This window comes from Poecilia reticulata, chromosome 1, assembly GCF_904066995.2.
Source record: "Poecilia reticulata chromosome 1, P_reticulata-male-v2, whole genome shotgun sequence".
Classification (NCBI taxonomy): domain Eukaryota; kingdom Metazoa; phylum Chordata; class Actinopteri; order Cyprinodontiformes; family Poeciliidae; genus Poecilia; species Poecilia reticulata.
In genome coordinates this window covers 19,424,231-19,443,759 of record NC_088830.1, presented here as the reverse complement: position 1 = coordinate 19,443,759, position 19,529 = coordinate 19,424,231, and the positions used below count along the sequence as shown (strand labels likewise).

Here is a 19,529-nt window from a genome sequence, read left to right as displayed (position 1 = left end):
ATGTGTCAGAAGAGGGCTTAGGAAATAATAATACCAAAAAATAAATAAATTTGAGCAAAAGGGCAATTTGGGACAAGGAGCAAAAGGGGCAGGTGCTGAAGCACCCCTAGCCCCCCCCCCCTCTGCACGTGCCTGCAGTCACTTGTTCAGCAGATTTGATTTAAACCACACTGTCAATTATACTGAATGCTAATTTTGGATGGTTTCTGACTTGCTTTAATTTTTGATCATTTGGTGTTTTATTGATCAAATTATTATTTTTTTATTTAACCTATTATTAAGTGGGAATTTAATGGTTTGATACAGGCCTGGAGTAATTAAGTAGGGTTTTGTCCAAATTTATCTTAAAATATTTACATGGCACCCTCTTAAACTTTGGCAGCTCTCTTCTGTTAGAACCTTTTGCATAAATAAACCTTGAATTACTGTACAGGGCTGCACAGAGGCGCAGTTGGTAGAGCTGTTACCTTGCAGCAAGAAGGTTGTGGGTTCGATTCCCGACCCCGGTCTTTCTGCATGGAGTTTGCATGTTCTCCCTGTGCATGCGTGGGTTTTTTCCGGGTACTCCGGTTTCCTCCCACAGTCCAAAAACATGACTGTCAGGTTAATTGGTCTGTCTAAATTGCCCCTAGGTGTGAGTGTGTGTGCATGGTTGTGTGTCCTGTGTGTCTCTGTGTTGCCCTGCGACAGACTGGCGACCTGCCCAGGGTGAACCCCGCCAGCAACCCTCCCGACCCCACTAAGGGACAAGGGTGCAAGAAAATGGATGGATGGAATTACTGTACAGCTAATATGACTCAAAACTCTGTAATCTCAAAAACTCTGCAGTGTTGTGCAGCACTAGCAAAAAAGTTAGAAATGCAGTTGCTGATACAAGTTAAATAAATAAAGTCGTTTGTCAAATATTTAAAAATTGTTGAAAACTACATTATAAATAAATGTGCTTATCCTTTGTAATGGGTCATGAGGTATTTTTCTTTTCTTTATCTTATACGCAATATTGTAAACCTTTTGGTTGTCAATAAAGTATTTTGTAACCGCCTTCCCTCCTAATAAACTCTGTGTTTGCGTCGCGAGTAGAGAGCAGGTCTGAAGTGTATCCATAGCCGCAACTATATTGGAAAATTATCAAAGATTGTCTTCAAGAACATTTATTCTTTCCGTACTGGAGGACAGAATAAAACTCATTAACGCAACGAGTTTTGGTAAGTTTTAGTTTTTGTCTACTAGCAACGAGGTAATTAAGTTCCATTTAAGCACCGTGACGAAGAGCCAGAAACTGCGACACGAAGTAATTTAAGCATTTATTTTCAACATCTTATGCCTCTGTATATTTTATGTTTATCATTTGGGTTTATTATTATTATTATTTTTTTAATTGCCCTTTCTGGAAGAAGATTAAAGCGACTTAGATGAAAGTGCAACCACCGTTTTGTGTTTGAGGTCAAGTAGCCCTGCAACAGACCTTGATTTTGATTAAAATTCCTCCTTATTTTTGCTATGTGAACTAAAATTATATTTCTTGTGGCCTAGCCTGCAGGGCACAGTTTCAAATCCCCCTGAGAAGACGTTGGATTTCAGATGTGAATCTCGGAGCCCTCCCCTGTGATCTCTAGGACTGCTACCAGGACAAGGCATGGCTCCACCTTCACGGTAAACTCACTGCTACACCAAGTAGGAATTTCAATTTTCTCTGACTAGATTGAACTTTGAAGGAGACTTGTGTGCAACTGACCACATCACTTTAAGTATTTGCTAAGCTGAAGAACAATGGAAACACTGTTCTGTTACATTTTTGCAAATTATATTGTTTGACATTTGATATTATTTTGAGCTTTATAGGGTACATGTATGATTAATTTAAAGTGCTACTATTGATTTGAGAAGGTGAATTGTGTGAAACTTATAGTTAGCTTAACCTTAAAATGACGCAAACATTAAATGTTTTACCCAAAATCATACTAAAGAAAATAAAAACAAAATAGAAATAAAATTAGATTAGAAAAACAATGGAACATAAAACCTGTTATTTCCATCCTTAACACAAAAAAGGTGTTCTACAGCCACCATATGCAAATTATTGTGCCTAAACTCATTTAACTGTTTGTCATGTCTTTTGCCAGCTGATATCTATGTTGCTTTGATTATTACTACTAGTTTATCACTAGCAAATCTAGAACTGCTCCAATAGTCTGTATTCCTCTGCATCAGTGCTACACATGCATATCCTACATAATATTTTACAAGGTCTGAGTTGTAAAATGGATTTTGGACCATACCTTTTTGCACTTCAGAAATCCCATGTTCTATTCTACTCAGCTCACCTGCTTGTTTTATATTCAATACAGCTCTGAAGACTTTAGTAACCTTGGAAAAGATAAAATCATTAAAAGATGTAAGAACTTGAAATATTTCTAATATTTCCATTTGTAGGGAACCTAGTTAACATATATACATTTCAGCTTCAGAAATTATTGGCAAAAAATATCAAACTTTTCCCCATATTCTAATTTTAAATGTACCGATATATGAATACAGTAGTAGGTTGTTATATTTCAATTGAACTTAAATATGTCTTAAGGAGCTTTGAGGATTTCTGGCACCGTGGTTAAAATATCTCATTCTCTTTCTAAAAAGAATGCCTTTTCTTTTGTGTCTGTTTTATTTTATTAGAATTCAAATAATTTTTCTCCAAACGTGTGTGAAGTTGTTGTCAGGAATATCATTGACCTATTTAAACACACGTTTTATGATTACACTTTGAAATGCCTCACCAGTGCAGGTTTAAGCAGTGTGCTGCAGTTTGACCTCGTACTCCATTAACCTTACTGGGTATTTGAGCAACATGCATTCTTTTTGTCATTTCTGTTCTACGGAGGGATGAGGACACGGTGATATCCCCAGGCTTTATGCACCATATCGCCACACAAAGAGCGGGCCTGTTGTGAATGTTTCCATTGCTGTCCTGTTTGAATTAACCTTGCCAAGCCTGCTCTCTAACTCAGAAGCAGTTCTCACAGCATGACAGCGTTGTGTTAGCCAGTGGCTAATTCCTTCTAATTGAGTAATGACAACAATTCAGTCTAGTGACACCTGCACTAGAAGGTTAGTCCAAAGCCTTGCCAGCGACACACTGAGAAACTAAGTCAAACCTACCTTGTACCACGCAGTGCACAGCAGGTGATCTCCTCAAATCCAATAAATCTAACTGCAGGCATCGAACACACACACGTCTACACGCACATAGACACACACACGCACACACACACACACACACACACACACACACACACACACACACACACACACACACACACACACACACACACACACACACACACACACACACACACATTGGTGTAGGCAGAAGCCACATCCTGCAAGACGTTTTGGTTGTGGGCAGTTTGTTGTGGTCTTATCACAAAAATGCACTAGACTAAATCATAGCCTGTTCTTGTTTGGGATGAGCCCCAGCCATTGTTTGTGAAGTTATTACCTCGGTACACTGAACTTAATGTTGGGCTTAATACACTGAAGCGACTGTTAACACAAGTGGAATGGCTGTCTTCCTATGCTGGCGACTGCATTGGTCTTAACCACCCAAGAAATGATGCATTAAATTTAGTGGTTACATGTGCACAGGAAGTCTTTATCTTCACACTGTAGTTTTCACAGCTTACAATAAAAAAGACTTCATAGTGTGGCAGCTTAAATAATGTCAGGATTTAAGTGTTTGCAAGATTAGAACAAAAAAATACAAGTGTAGGATGAAATTACACATGCTGGTCTTTACTTTTTTTATTATTCATATTTTTAATCTCACATTTAATGATGATTAAAAAAAATGTTGATAAAAATAGTATTTAGACATTTACATGCCAGGCCTTCATTAACTCTTCATCTCTCCCCCTGCGGTTCAGTTCTTTTTATTAGGTGAACTGTAACTCCTTATCTGCAACTCCTAAAGGAATTAAATTGAAAGAAAAAAGGAACATCCAAAAGCTTAACGCTCCATATGGCAGCTTTAGCCATCAAACATGTATATTTGGGCAGGAATAATGGAGCATATCCACGCTTAGCAGATTACTGTAAAAAACAAACAAAGAAAAACTTTGGCAGAAATTTGTGGTTTATGCCATTTTGTGACAAGAATACAATTTCACTGACTGGCACATTGACATGAAGAGATTCTATAATCATTTAAAAATTATGCACTTGGGGACAAGAAGTAGCCCGTTGCTACTTTTTGTCAAAGATCTCGAGCTCTAGGTTTTACTAAGCATTCTTCATGCCCTTTTAATTTCATTTATGTGGCACTTAATAGGAACAGGAGCTCGGAGTGGGGCACCAAGGTACTGTTCTATCCATTAAAATGTTCAACTGCACATTAAATGCATCTGTATCTTCATGTAAGTAGTTCAATCCATCAATATTATGGCTGTTATATTGCTTGACCATGGTCCAAGAGAGACCAATGATAATAAGTTTAGTTTGAACATGAAATATGGTCTACTTCCATAGCCTTGTTTGTGCAATAGAAGAAGCAAAGAAACAGAAATCAATAAGTATTGCTATCGAAGAGTAGAGCTGGAAGATACTGCCAAAAATTAAATGTGATTTTTTTTTTTTTTTTTTTTTTACAAATTGGTCAATAAATAAAACATTTTATTTTACTAAGGGAGGTAAAATTCAGATTGCTAATCTATAACAGACTGTAGTGGTGTGATAATAAACACTTGGTGCACACAGAGATCACTGATCTTCCATACTTGTTGTTATAAGCTTGAGCTGCTTTAGACATGCAGTGCTTTACATCAATCTGAGTACCAATGTGTGCTTAATGTATAAATAACATGTCTAGTTTCTTCTAATGACAAACACAGATAACCTATTCCAGTTAAATATTTATGTTTTGCAACATAACATGATTTAAGAACATAAATATTCTTAAATCTTTATTTTGCCTTGTAACAACCACAAAGTTCATTGGGGGCTGGGCAACGTGCGACAAAGGAACAGAGGAGTAGCAGTCGCTCTGGTCAGCAGAGCGACTGCTACCAAAAATCTTTTCTTTTTTTTTTTTTTCTTTTTTTGTGCTTGCAACTACAAGAGCAGTAAGAAAAAAATTTCAGTCAATGTTCAATGCAAATAATGTAGTAATAATTTCAGTTGTTCTTTTCCTATGCCTATTGTTTTTACAAAACAGGGTGCTGGAGGCTAATTATGTCATGTGCTTGTGTGTATTACAGAACCTAAATTTAGTTAAATCCTGAAGGTAGAAGGTGAATAAAAATATATTTAAAACCAAAACCAGGGGTGCTGCAAGGGAGAAAGTCCAAAACATGCTTTCAACACATTAGCATAAAAATAAAACTGGACTTAACATGATTATTACAACAAATACACCCACCCACTTATGATGTTGAACACCAGAGCAAAAGAAGCTCAGATCAGCACAATTCTGTTTAAATCCTTCTGACAGTCGGAAAACATTTATAACAGTTATCTGATCTCAATTTAATTTTATTTGTTCGTTTATTTTTGCTGTTGTCAGCAAGAATTATTATCAAATGAACAACTTGGTCTATCCAGCCAGTGTCTAGTAGTGGATATGTCTAATCTAGATGGAGGAAATGTCATTGTAGAAAATGTATTTTCATTACATTGCTCAATGCAATATAGATCTCAGTTAATTTGGGAAGTGAATAAATCCTGCTTTGCAGTAGCGACTGATGGAGATTTTTGTGGAATGGGAAAACGGATGTATAATGAAAAACTGCAGATTAAATTATAACAACAGAAGCATCCTGTTTGAAATGTTAGTTATTTGATTTCATTTAAAGAAAAAAAAAACCCACCATCAAATACTTGGTTGCTGTGCATTAAGGGTTTGTACTATAAGCATTGTAGCTAATGTTTTTTTTCTTCCTGCGTCAAAAAGCTTTGCATAGCTCTGCATCACACCCAATTACTAATCACACTGATAAAAGGAAATCAAACAAGACATAGCATATTAAAAAGTGCAATTTTTATTTTATTTTATGAGGCCTATGTTATTAAAAGAGAGGTTCACTCCAGCAGCCTCTCTAGGATGCAGAAAGGTTAATAACCACATCGTTGAAGTCAGGTGGCTTTTGGATGAATTCCTGCTTAACATTTCAGTCAGTGCATTTAATCTTTCCTGTCCCATGTTCCTGAGGAAAAATGACTTGAGCCTTCTCTGTGTAAGGAAACACATTCTGACTCTGCAGTCAGCAGGGTTGTGATGGCTACTTGCGTTAATTTAGGGGTCATAGCAAATGTGCTCTGAAGATTGTTCTCTGTCAGCGTCCCCAACAGTGACGGGTCAGAAGTTAACACTGCAAACCTCATAATGCTGAACATCACAGTTCACGTTTCAGCTTTTTTATTTTTATATCATTGGAAAATGTCCATATGTGGCATCCGAGACCAAGAACAGATTCTGAAAAGTTTTTGTGAATTTAAGTCTTCCATTAATTTTGAAGCAACTGAATCAATCTGAACTCTGCGTCTGTCAGACTATCTGCATCTGAATTTGCTTTCTCCGTGGTCTGTGACTGCTTGAGGTCATTTAGCAATGTCTACAGACCATGAGCCTTTTGACCTGACTTGTCCCAATTCGGATTTTTATTGATTATGTTAACATACAAAAGGCATGAGGAAAGGCCTCCTTCGGCCCAGCTTGTAAACCGTAGGATTTGCCACCCATCACAGCAGCTCCATCATAAATCTGGGCAATTGTTTCTTTTCCCAGTTCACACGGTTGGAATTCTTCTTTCAGGAGCTTTTAAGACCCACAGCAGACCGGTGAAGAGATTCCTGAATTCATGCTCAGGTGAATTCAGTGAAGTATGTGGAAACAGTCACACACTGTACCCTCTGTAAAGCAATGCTGTGGGCCTTATCCAGCTGACAGGCCATTGCAGCACACATCACATTGACAATGTGACATGTCCCTTAAATACAGTCATGAGGTTTCTTCTGTTTCTCTGAGTGTAACTTTAATTATACTGTGTAAGTTTTTTTTTCTGGTGCCTCTACCTTTTAATTGATCTAATTACAAACCCAGCAGAAGGACCAATGCTGTTTTTTCTGGTGTTTTTATTTTATTTACACTCCTTAACGGATGTAATTTCAAGTTTGACTGAGTTGTACTAAAAAAACAAACCCAAGTAAAAGTTCAGTTTTTGTGAACTACTTAAAGTACAAAGTACAGACAAATTGTACTTAATTACGAAACACGACTCAATGTAACTACTTTCCACCTCCAGCTGTAATTGTGGGCTTTAGAGTTTTAACTAAACCTTTAAAGCTCCACTTGACATTCTTCTCGATTCTCAGGAAATCCTTTGAATAAATACCAAGATGTCCTAGAAATTTAAATGAGCAAGCAAAACAAAGCTATGCCAGAAAAACTCCAATATTCTTCCCAATTTTCTCATTTTGGCCAATTTACAGATGCCCATTACATCATAAATGCTTATTTTGCCTCTCAACAAAACATTGAGTCAATCTGTCACATGAAGAAGAATAACTGAGTTATTTCCCAACTGTCTTATTAATCAGAATCAGCTTTTAAGCAAATGACATGCATTTAGGCACTAAAAGGATCTCATTTTGATAACAAAAATGTAATAACGGTTGCTTTGTTTCTTCTCCCTGAAGAGCTTCGACTGTGATAACGTCTTGATTTAGACCAGACTGCATCATTCTTTAATGTCAGTCAGCTTTTATTTGTTTAATATTGCAGAGCATTGTCCCATTTTGAGGTCCATTAATTCAGAGAGGTGTGAGCCATGTGGCTGAGAGAGAAGGTCGTGTAAGTTTAAATAAGCCTTCAATATTTACATAATGAATAAAATAGTTTGGTAACAGGCACTATTACTCTGAATAGTCTTGTCGCATTCCATAAAGGGCAGAGTGAGCCCTGCATGCTGTGGAGGAGAAATGCCAGCCTGTTCATCTGTGCAAAGGTATTATGAAATGTGACCCATGGTGGGTTGTTTGTCAGAACTTGTGAATGACATTTAATGAATCACAAAAACCATTGTTCTTCCCACCATGGGTTACAAAAACTTAGTTTTAGCTCACTCATAATACGTTCTTTGTTTGGAGGGCCAGGTGTCCCGGTTTCTGTGGGATGGCACATAATTTTTATTTCTTCTGGCTCATCCCACAAGTTGAGATAATTTCCCTCATGCTGGTCCAGTTTTTCAAAGGTCAGGAGAGCGGAACAGACTCTGAAATTTGGCTCATATTAAATGACTATGAAGAAAGCAGCAAAGGTCCCAACATAAGGGGCTATGCTTAAAGTCAATCAAACTACACACATGGGTCAAGTGAAAGTTAACATGCTGCCATCTGTGCTGCATAAGTATTTACATCCCAGAAAGATTACAACATTTCCTATCCTAAGCTTTAGAGATAATCAAAACATCAATTTCATGATTGATAATCAAGACTGACATAAAAAATATTATAAACAACAAAAATTACTATACTAACTGAATATTGTAATGCAGCTACAGCGGCAGTTAATGCTATTGTAAATTAATATGATAAATTCTACAATCATAATGCGTATGAATGTATTAGTGTAGTGAAAATAGGTGATGCTAATTACAATATCCTTTTGGAGAATACAAAATGTAATGTCACCGTCTTTTGGCTAGGAATAAGTCATGCATCATGTTTACCCTATTATAACAGACAACTCATAATCACAGTAGTGTGAAAGATATTTTCCCCTTTCTGATTTCCTTTTTTTTATCATTGTGTAATCTACTTTGATATTCTTGCTGTGATTTGTTATAGTTTTGTTTTTTTGTGGAAAAAGTAAAATCCACAATAAAACTATTCTAAGAAGAAAAAATTATGTATCAATTTTGATGAGTGAAATTTACATGCCTTAAGGTTTTTCCAATTTTATCGATGATGCGGATAGTTTGGTTTTGGTTTTATCTGGCCAAGACACCTTCTCCTCTTTCCTTCTGTTCTATCCCCTGGTTGGTTTTGGCAAACCGTAAACAGGAGTTCTTATAGCATTCTTTCCACTATACCTTTCTTCTTGCTAATTCTATGTATATAAAAATCTGATTTAGGAAGTGCATCATCAATAATTACTATACCACGTCTTCCACCAGAGTTACCACTTATTCGCTGCTACGGTGGATGTAACTATCCAATAAAATACAAGCTGCCTTTATTGGGCAGCCAAATGTTGTGTTTTGTATTGAAATGGTATGGGACTTGATTTGTTCTGTATTTTGATAAATGTTCAATAGGCACGTCAGTCATGTACATAGCAACACTAAATGAAACTATAATTAACAAAAATAAAACAGGAAATATTAAGATCAGCTCAATTGTCATGTCAGGACTTCCACAGGACCCCCGACCCGCTACATACTGGTGCAACAGGCACACACTGCTGTCGCCTAGAAACATTCACACCACACATCTCTCTGCTTTCAACATCCGCGCCTTTTTTAAATGTCCAATCAATATTCCACCATCTCCCCAGAAGTGAAAGTTCTTCCAAGGATACACATGGAAGTTAGAAGGCCTATTTATGGCTGAACAGCGTCGGTCAGAATGGACACAAGGCAAATTTTAAAAATGTGTCTGCGTGCGTTTTTATTGGCTGCATAGCTGCTATCTCCATCATCGTCTCAAACTATTTTGTTAATCCATGTACAATGATAGGTAACTGGGCTCTATTACCGACATCACAAAAACCATGACATTTCTAAACTTTTTTTGTCCCTTTTACTCAACCCAAAGCGTATCCTTTTGGTTTTTGCATTTAAACACTGGTTTTCTTTCATCCGCATTAACTCCACAGCAGCAGAGAGGAGCTGGTTTGCTCAGGCTGCACAGTTATGTCCATTTCAAACACAATTCCAAAATCATTCGCAGCATCTTCGCTGCATTCTATCCTTGTTTAACTTCAAGTCCTCCTAACCACAAAGTATATTGTACACAGTGTGATGGACAATACCATGCTCAGAAATGTCCCGTGGTCAGACAGCAGCCTTTGAATGTGATAAAAGGCTCCGGATGGCAGGAGGGTTTTCACATGTCTGGCCAAGTGTTTCTGACAGGAGGAGGAATACGAGGCAGCTGGTTGGGAACACCAGCACTAACGACTTCAAAATGGAGCCTTTCATCTCACCAACAGTCAGAGAGATATCATTCAGGTCTCAAACAAAGTTCACATTTTGATGCAGCAGGCCAACAGGAAGATTTTCTTTAGCATTCTGGGCCTATACTATTCCAGTTAATCTGTGTGTATGGTTGAATACACTATGCATCTCCTTTATTCTAAGTTTTCTCCTGTAAAACCTTGCATGTCCATCCATTTTTGTCATGGCTGCTAGAGATGGCTTCCGTCTGTGATAGTTAGTGCCTTTGAGTGTCCACAGAGTAAATTCTTCAGCCCTGTGCTTATTACTCACATTTCTTAAATTGAATAAATCATACATTTTGGTTAGTTTTTTTTCTTAGTTTCTAGCACAATCATGTCTTCTCTCTTTTGTAAAAAGCTCAAGAAAACTGCAGAACTCTTCCACAACCGGCTGCATTATTGACTGCCTGAAAGGCAGTTTGTGAGACAGAAAGGATGTGAGTCTGAAAGAGGCTTAAAAGGGTTTGTACATACACCATGTCTCTTCACTTTGTAGACTACCTGTACAACTCAAAATCCTATTACCTGCAGATGCACTCAGATAACTAGAATGTTGTGCAACAGTGCACAAAAATGCGGTAAAACGTTTAGTTCACACTGTCTGCTGCAGAAGCAGTTACTTTTACTGGCAACATCATCAAAAAAAAGTATTTAAATAATTCCATCTTTTATTGCCGTGGTTGTAAATATTGCAAATAAAAAAAACTCCCACTTTAACTTGACTAAAATCATCAGGTGTTTTATTAAAAGTAAAATAGAATTGCTGTCAATACTCTGTAAGGTCGGCTTTTGCCAGAGTCATAACTTGGGTGTTTGCCTCTAACATTTCAAAATATTTTAAATAGGATATAGGTTTTGGAAAGGGGATGTTGATTTTGTGATGGAGAAATTATTTCTGTTATCCAATGGAAATATCCACCTAAGACCTGTTGTAAATGTTTTAGTTGAGACCACCAGTCTTATTATGCAATACCTTAGCAATGTGAATCAATTATGGTCCATTAATTTCAATTTTGATTTGCTCTGACTAAGAGCAGGGCTGCTTTCTAAATAATGACATAATGCTGCTGGTTTCTCTTTATATCTTTGTGCAGCTTATTTCCATATTATCCTCAGTTCTCTTATTATTCCCCTTTATTTCAGAATATTTCATTTGATTTCATTGTATATCTGCATTGCACTGTTCCCATAATATGCAGTTAATTTTATCTACTCACAAGTATCTGTATTAAGTAAGACAAGGTTTTATTCAATGCTTATTCTTCACCCTGTCACACTGATGGATGCTGAGGAAATGACTGAAAGCTAATCTCTTAAGGTGGCAGTGTCCTTTTTTTGATCAAAACATCAAAAAAGGACATCAATATCTGACTTTTTTTTTTATTGCTCAAGCTTCATATTGGCTGATACTTAAATTTTCTCCACTGTACATTAAATTCACCCAAAACTCAAACACATTCTAGAAGGATAATAGTATTAACACCTGAACTGGATTTGAAATTAAAAAATTCTATACGTGACACCAACATGCTAAATAATAAATAATGTGTTTATTATGTTGTTTTTGATTTTTGGGTTTAACTGAGTGACTGAGTTGAGTTTAGAAACAACTTGCACATTCAACCCACAAAAACAATACTCTAATTAAAAAAAAAAGATAAATTTGAGTGTTTAAATACAGCATTGTTTACTCTCAGAAATGTAAACATTTTAAATTTGTTTATATTTGGGACATTTAAAGAAATTATTTTTCTGAAGCTGTTCTCTCATGCAAAAAGTATTGCCAGACTTTTGGCAAGCTCAAACGGAAGCCACCAGACGTTGGGGAAGGTGGGCAACCTGTTGCCCATCTGCTAATGGAGGTGACCAAACTGCCTCTCAGTGATTTTTGGCAATGACTATAAAATTACACACTAATGCCAGATCCAACCCGTAACTTTACTATTACCACAGTTCTTTTAAGGTCTTAACTGACGTCAATCTTTATATGTTCCATGCATATTACATACATTTGAATATATATTTGCAGTAATCTAGTTACATTAACTCACCACTATCCCTTGTATTCCATTCTGAGAGAAATTACAGCTAAATGTTGGTGATGGGGAGCCTTTGATTTCTAATTTGGAGCCAAATTGGAAAACACTAAATTTGCCAATCTAGCACAACTCCCTTGATTACATTTTGCATTTGTGTGTTATGTGTCTACTCAACAGGGAATAACACTTGATGTCTGTATTTTCATAGTTTACATTTTGATGAATATTGTCTGTTCTTGAGCTGCCATGAAAACAAAACATCAACTGTGTTTGTGCTACCCATGGTTGAATAATCTATGTAAAATATGAGCCAGAGCCTTATAATGCAGCAAAATGTATCACTAGCAGTTGTATAATCACTCTAATTTCTAAAGTCCCATCAGTTAGCAGAGGAAGAGATGTGGCTTGATTTAAAATTAGTTTTTGTCACACTGGCAAAGATAAAAAAAAAAAAAGCAAGTCGTTTGCAGATCAGCTGTGCAAATAAGGATACAGATTAAAGCACAAATGCAAATTTCACAATCTTAATAATTTGGGAGATCAGATGTGTGAAGATAAATTGAAAAATCAGCTCATTGTAATTCTCAAGGATAAAGCAACAGTACATTAATAGGTTATAAAGAAGCCTTTGAAATCCAGCTCCTTTAATCTATCTACAAGGATTGTTCTCCTTTTCCTGTTACACTGCAGCACACCCCCATCCTTCCTTCATTTCTCTAGCCTAGGGATCCTGAATGTCTCCAGAGGCCTCCGCTTCAGTACAAAAGCGGCATTAATGAACTCTTTAGCCTGTGCAATTGCTCTCAGGGAAAGAAAAGTACAAAAAAAATAACTTTGATGCTTTGTTTTTTTTTCTCTTCTTGATTTTCTAAAATGATCAGAGACATTCCTATGTCACTAATTTCTGTCAGTGAGGGGAACATTTTGACTGATTTATCCCCACAGAGCTGGGGAAATGGCAAGGATGAAGCACAGAGAGAGTGCAAGATCATTCTGCTTTGACTGTCAAATAGGGAGAATAGGGGGACGTGAATGAGCCTGGGGGCCCACACTCTGGATTCTCTTTATAGCTCTGCCATCCCATCCAAAAAGGAATTTTGAATGTAGCTGCTACATATTTAATACACAACTTGTTTCACAGATGTTTCTCCAGACATATTCTACCTCATGAAACAGGTTAGATTATTTTTTAATAAGCCAACATCTCCTGTTGTTATGATGATAAGTTTTAAAGCCCATCAGTGCTGCTTTGATGTGAATGCTGACAGATGTATGCATAAGTGAGAATGACGAGACAAAGGCAGGCAAATGTGGCGCTTACATGCAACTTTTCATGTAGTCATTCATGATAGAGATCTTCAAAGGTAGTTGTTTAATGTGAATGTAGGGGATGTCATTAGGAGCACCACTAATCATATTTAAACCCAAGTTCTGCATCTAGTTCTGGTTTTTATTTGAAATATAGGTGGAAAACAGAAGATGATGTATAAATAATACTAATATGGGATGGTGGTGTCCCATGCTAACACCACCATCCCACAGAAGATGGGCAATAGTCATGGCAATCTACCCATGGTTTTAAAAGGTTACAGTTTTAAAACTGCATTTTCCATCATAGGGTTTGTATGTGTCAGAGACTTAATAGCACTGTTTAACACACTGTTCTGTGTGTTTTACATAATGCTAAAGTACCCACAAAATTGGCCTGTTAGTATTATTAGTGTGTTGTCTAGTAAAAACACCTGTATACCACAATTCAAGTTTTTAGCATCTCTGCTTTTTTGAAAAAAATAAATAAATAAATAAAATAAAAAATAATAATAATAATGTTTTCTTCACCAGTAGAAAAAGTATTGTGGCATGAAATACATTTTACATTTTGACATGGGAGGCATTTCAGAAATTTCTTCTGCTCATGGCCTCCCTAGATCCTACTGGCTACGTTAAGGTCTGAATACAGAATCGTCCGTTATTGGTAAAGTGCTGTGATCTCCACAGAATGTGAAACTATTTCTACACATTTTTTTTCCTGATTGGTGCAGTCAACAGCTTTGTATTCTCTGCTCCGAAGCTTGATTCTGCCAAACAATTCTTAGCTTAGCGTTCTGGGTCCTGGTGCCTCATGCAGCTGTTTTTATAGTGAATAAACCTCATCTACAAAAGTGACCTTGCTTTTTTGTGTCTCAGGTTTCTGAGCCCAATCATATTTTTAGGAAATGTGTTAAGAAAATTTGACTGAAATATGACAGGGAGAAGCAAACCTTTATAGAAGAGGTCTTTTAAGACAATCAGGAAAAATGAGGAATATAATCACTCAGCAGAGACACCCGGCCTTATCAGGGTTTTGATGAAGTAAGAGTCTTCAACTATGAAAGTGGATTTTGTTTCTTTTCAGAACAAAGGGTTTTCTGTTTTGTAGAATCTCAACTGGATCTATTTCTGTATTTAAGGGTTTACTACCTTAAAATAAATGAATAAATAATTAGAGCTGACTTAGATTTTGAAAGTGGATTTGAAAAGGTTTTTGCATAAAATACAAGAACTCATCTGCATCTCAATAACTTTAAATATACGGTAATTGTAATTTAAAGGTAGAATTAGGCCTGTCGCGATAAACGATAAATCAATTAATCGGACAATAAAAAGAGATCATTTTAATTATCGTCTTTATCGTCTCTTCCTGCCTTTTTTTCTTTCTATTGATGACGCTGAATGAAAAAGGCTCAGCTCCGGTGCTCTCCACTGACCCTCCCTTCCTCATTTCCTTAGTCTAATGTCCAGCGCACATTAGACTATGTGCGCTGGACATTGTCGGCTAATGTGAGAGACACATTAGCCGACAGAAATCCTAGGTATAACGGTTCGATCGGGTTCGTCGTGCCGTGTGATGTCCAGCCACATGGGCACAAAATAACGGCTGCAAGTCCAGTTAACTAATTTTAATATCAGGCATTAATCAATGCTTTACTAGAATCTACCTGTGATGCATGTGGCTATAGAGTCAGCGTAAAGTCCTGACTGAATGAAAATCATTGTAACCTATTTATGTTACGTTAACGTTAAGAACAGCTGAAAACCTACCGGGTTCAGCAACTGCGGTAGCAATTTGGCTCCAACTCCTCCCCTTGTCATTTCTATATTATTTGCACGAAACGTTAAATAAATATTAATGTTGTTTCCACATATCATCTCCGATGTCCGTTGGACTTCGGGTTGCGCCGTGTCAGCTGTTTGGGATGCCCCACCGTAATTTCCCCTCGGAAAGCAGGAGGAAAATCCGCGCCTTCTGATTGGCTACCTGCCACATTCAGCGTTAAGCTCCCAGTCGGGGAAATCCACTGATTTAGATCGGAGCGGCCACGACAATCTACCGTATCTACCGTAACCCACCCCACACCGCAGGATGATCGGTTAGATCGGCCAACGGGGAAAATAGGGGCAAAAAATGGTGTAGTGTGAACTATTGCACTAGGTAGTCGGATGTGCTAGTTTTCTCCATTTAAATCTAGAGATTACTGAAGGGCAATACAGACTTCATAATCTGCACTCTTTTGGTTGAATGCAGGATTTATTTCCACTGTGGCTTTATGTTGTTTAGATTTTATTCAAGTACGTTTTTTGTTAATGGAGACTGAGAATCCATTTTATTTTTGTTTTTGGTTGTTTTGTTTATTTAGTTGATCAGTTCCAGCGTTACGTGTTATTTTGAAAATAAATATCAGGAAAGTGCATGTATTATTAGTCATTTCCATTAAATCAGTGTCAAAAGGTCTTGAAACAATATAATCGTTTATCGCAATAATTTCTTTAGACAATTAATCGTCCAGCAAAATTTGTTATTGTGACAGGCCTAGGTAGAATGTATGTAATACAACTCTTTGGACAATATGATCTATATTAAAATAGAGCATACAGATCAAATTTATTAAAATCAGTTTTGATTGAGTCTCCAATGGCTCTTGTACCAGACAAGTGCATTTAATTATAGCATTTGAGTTCTGAAAACCAATCAATCAGTACACATTTCCATGTGTTTTTGTTTCTCTACATATCTTAACATGATGAAATGCATAATAAGTTGAATTGTATCAGTCATAAGCATGTTCTTGTAAAAGAAGATACATTGAATGCTGCCAATGGAACAGAAAAATCTCATCATCCTGACAGAATTGTCATCACATGAATTTCTGAGACTATTTTGTGTATCCAACTCCAAATCCTATTATGCTACTTTGAAAACTGGCAACTTCCAAAGAATTGGACCTACAATATACTTTTTTGCTTTTTCACAGTAGCCAATTTAGTAGGTTGCTATTCCTCTCACCCTGCTTGCAGAAGCTTTTAAGGCACACCTTTGAAAGTGTTGGAAGTCTATTATAGGCCTTTTAGTGGAGTGAATTCATGCTGAGTGTGTGAAAGTACTGAGGGAGAGAGCAGTACAGCCACACATGAAGCTCAGCCCCAGGTTTCATAGCTGTGCGTTGGTCAAGAGAAAATTACATAGGACTTTAGAGATTTTGATTTTATATAATAATAAAAAATAAAAAGCAAACATACTTATCCCTAACCCATTGTATTCTTTTTCTTGAAAACCAACCTGTGGTTTCATTTTTAAACGGAAATTGCCTTAGGGAAAACTCTTCACATAGGACAAAATATCAATCTCAATTTGTACTCTAGCATGTTTATGAATGAAATTAGAGGGAGAACAATGTTATTTACAGTATAGGGAGTCAGAAGACGATGATGATCTTCTTAATATGCATATAATGAACTTTTTTAAATTGTTCCTTTTGGAACAATTTCAAACCAGCAATAAGTATTGATGTGAAATAATATATTTGCAAAAATCTTGGCCTAATAGTACAACACCAGAGGGCATGAGTGGGATCATGAGTGTCACAGGTTTGTGAAGATAAACAGAGTAAAGGTCAAGATGCATTACACAACATTTTCATCACTTGCCAAAATCTAATAGAAGTCAATCTGAGCGTTCACACAAGGTTGAATGGTAGTAATGTGCAATTGCCCAGAATTAGGCGGATAAAGATGCCATAGGAGTTTGATGTTTGAACCACTGCGTACCAGAGATGTCTGGTCAGTTTTTCCAGATTGAGTTTTTATGTGTTTGTATTTTTGATGAAGTGTGTGATGCTATGAGAGCTCTTGTGGAGGCAGCTGCAAACTGCTCAACACTGTACCTACAGATAAGTGCCTTGCTGCTTTTGCTACACAAACTTGCATGAGTAGAGTAATGCAATAAAATTGTTTTCATTGCAGTTTTGAGAAATACACCAAATTCGATACTCCCAAACAACTAACTCATTGTAGTGCAAAAAGTTTTCATCGAAAAAAATGTTTTTCCGAAATGTGCATGTTTCCATTCAGCAAGTTTGTTTTTGTAATTCCACTTTACCAGTTTAATGGTTAATAAATCTCTGGTGCTAGCAGGAAATTCAAAAATAGGTCGCCATTAAACCCGGAAAAATTGCTTATTAATAAATATTAAAATCTACATTTTTGTTGCTGAGTTGCATGATTTGCAGTCATTGATATCTCTATTCTGTACAGTTCTGCAGACCACAGCCCAAGCCAAGAATATTAATATCTCATTGTATTTTCAAAAAGGTGTTTTTCAAACCACCACTGCATTCTCGAAGATGTGACTGACAATACTTGTGGGAAGGTTAAATAGTGGTTCCCTATCCTGCCTCAGTCGCTTGTGGAATAATCAGTAGTATCAGAGTTTTTGTGCTACTAAGAATAGAAAATGTAAGAAATTATCTTAAATTCAGCCAGGAATTGCACCGTCGTCCTGTACTCTTGCAGCTCTGTGCATCTCTGACAAACTGCTATCCTGAAAAACTTGTCACAGTAAAGAATTTGGCTCTAATGAGTTCCAATTTCTTTATTTCTTCAAAAGAGATCATCATGAAAGGGAAAAGCGTTTCATCTTTGACTCTGAAACAACATGTGAATGAATGGAGCTGTGCTAACTGTCATGGGGGTTTGGACCTTCTGATGAAATATCAAAAGTTTTTTGCTGCAGAGCCTTGTGGGCATGTAAAGACTGGACAAGGTGCCTGCTGCAGTTTGTTACAATGACTAAGATATATGACAGAACCGCACTACTTTGAGTTCAGCCCTTTTTTTTCAATCACTTGGCAAGCCAGCCACATTTGAAGATTAGAGTTTGAAAGGATTTTCCTTAAATTATATGTGGATGCATAATTACCAGAAGCTGCTTACTAAATAAAAATATTTAATATGTTAAATTATTTGCCCATGTAATGTAAATTCATTTTGTTGTGTTTTCCAAATTAATTTGAACACAAGCAAGCTTGGTTGTTATTCTGGTAGGTGTTTGCATTAGTTCTTTCTCAATTACTAAATGTTTTCTATTGCTTTGAAAAAAAAAGACTTTTATTTCTTTCTTTGATCTTTATTCCTGGACAGCAAGTGTAAGACTGGTATCTGGATTTGATCTATCTTCTATTTGCTTGGAGAACACAGACATCTAAATGTGATCTCCAGACTGAGCAATAAATCTCAGAGCATGCTTTGTTTTGCCATATGAACAGAATAAGGACACACACAGCTTTGCATGTGAACCTTAAGACTATACCAGAGGATTTGGGAAGAACCCAGCACTAAGTCTAAACCTACTTTTCAGAGCCATGTTATGTTTTGTTTTTGTGAACTAAAGGAATAACTTAAAAGGATGTCAGAAATTGTTTGTTTTGAAATTAAAATATTATCGTATAATCTGTAAAACAGGCAAGGAGTACTCTGGAGAAGAAAAGAACAGGGTAAGAGATGCACAGTTAGGATATTTGAGGGTTTGTTGTTTTTAGTATCGACCTTATCAAGAGAGGTCTTAGCAGTGAAGTACTGACGAGGAAATGAGGTGGTTGCAAAACGAGTCCAGGTAGCTCCTACAGGCACGGTTTACCAGAAATGGGTTTTTGTTGAAGGTAGATTTTCCAGGTGAGCAGCATTGTGTGATCTGGACACACTTCACTATGTAAGAGCCATTGATGTAACAGAAGACGTTCATCAATATTTGAACAGATGAAGCATTTGGAAAATGTTACCAAACCACAATTCTCTTCCTGATATCTTGGCTGATTGTTTTTTTTTTTTTGACTTTCTAATCATGTTAAGCAAGAAAACAATGCGTTCCCAGTGTGGCCTTTGCATACATCTATAGGTTTGCCTTCATTTGACTCAATTGTGTCAATTAAGCTATCAGGGGTTTCCAAATCCAAATGGTGAGATGGTGA

The 19,529-nt window shown here is 36.7% G+C and overlaps 1 long non-coding RNA gene across 1 annotated transcript in view; it reads left to right on the top strand.

Moving 5' to 3' along the window:
* The first annotated feature begins 217 nt into the window (after positions 1-217).
* LOC145552007 (uncharacterized) overlaps positions 218-19,529 on the top strand; it is an 86,398-nt gene continuing 67,086 nt past the window's right edge. The window contains exons 1-2 of the long non-coding RNA XR_014087933.1: positions 218-1,205; positions 1,534-1,653. This is a non-coding gene — a long non-coding RNA (uncharacterized LOC145552007). The remainder of the gene's footprint in view (positions 1,206-1,533; positions 1,654-19,529) is intronic.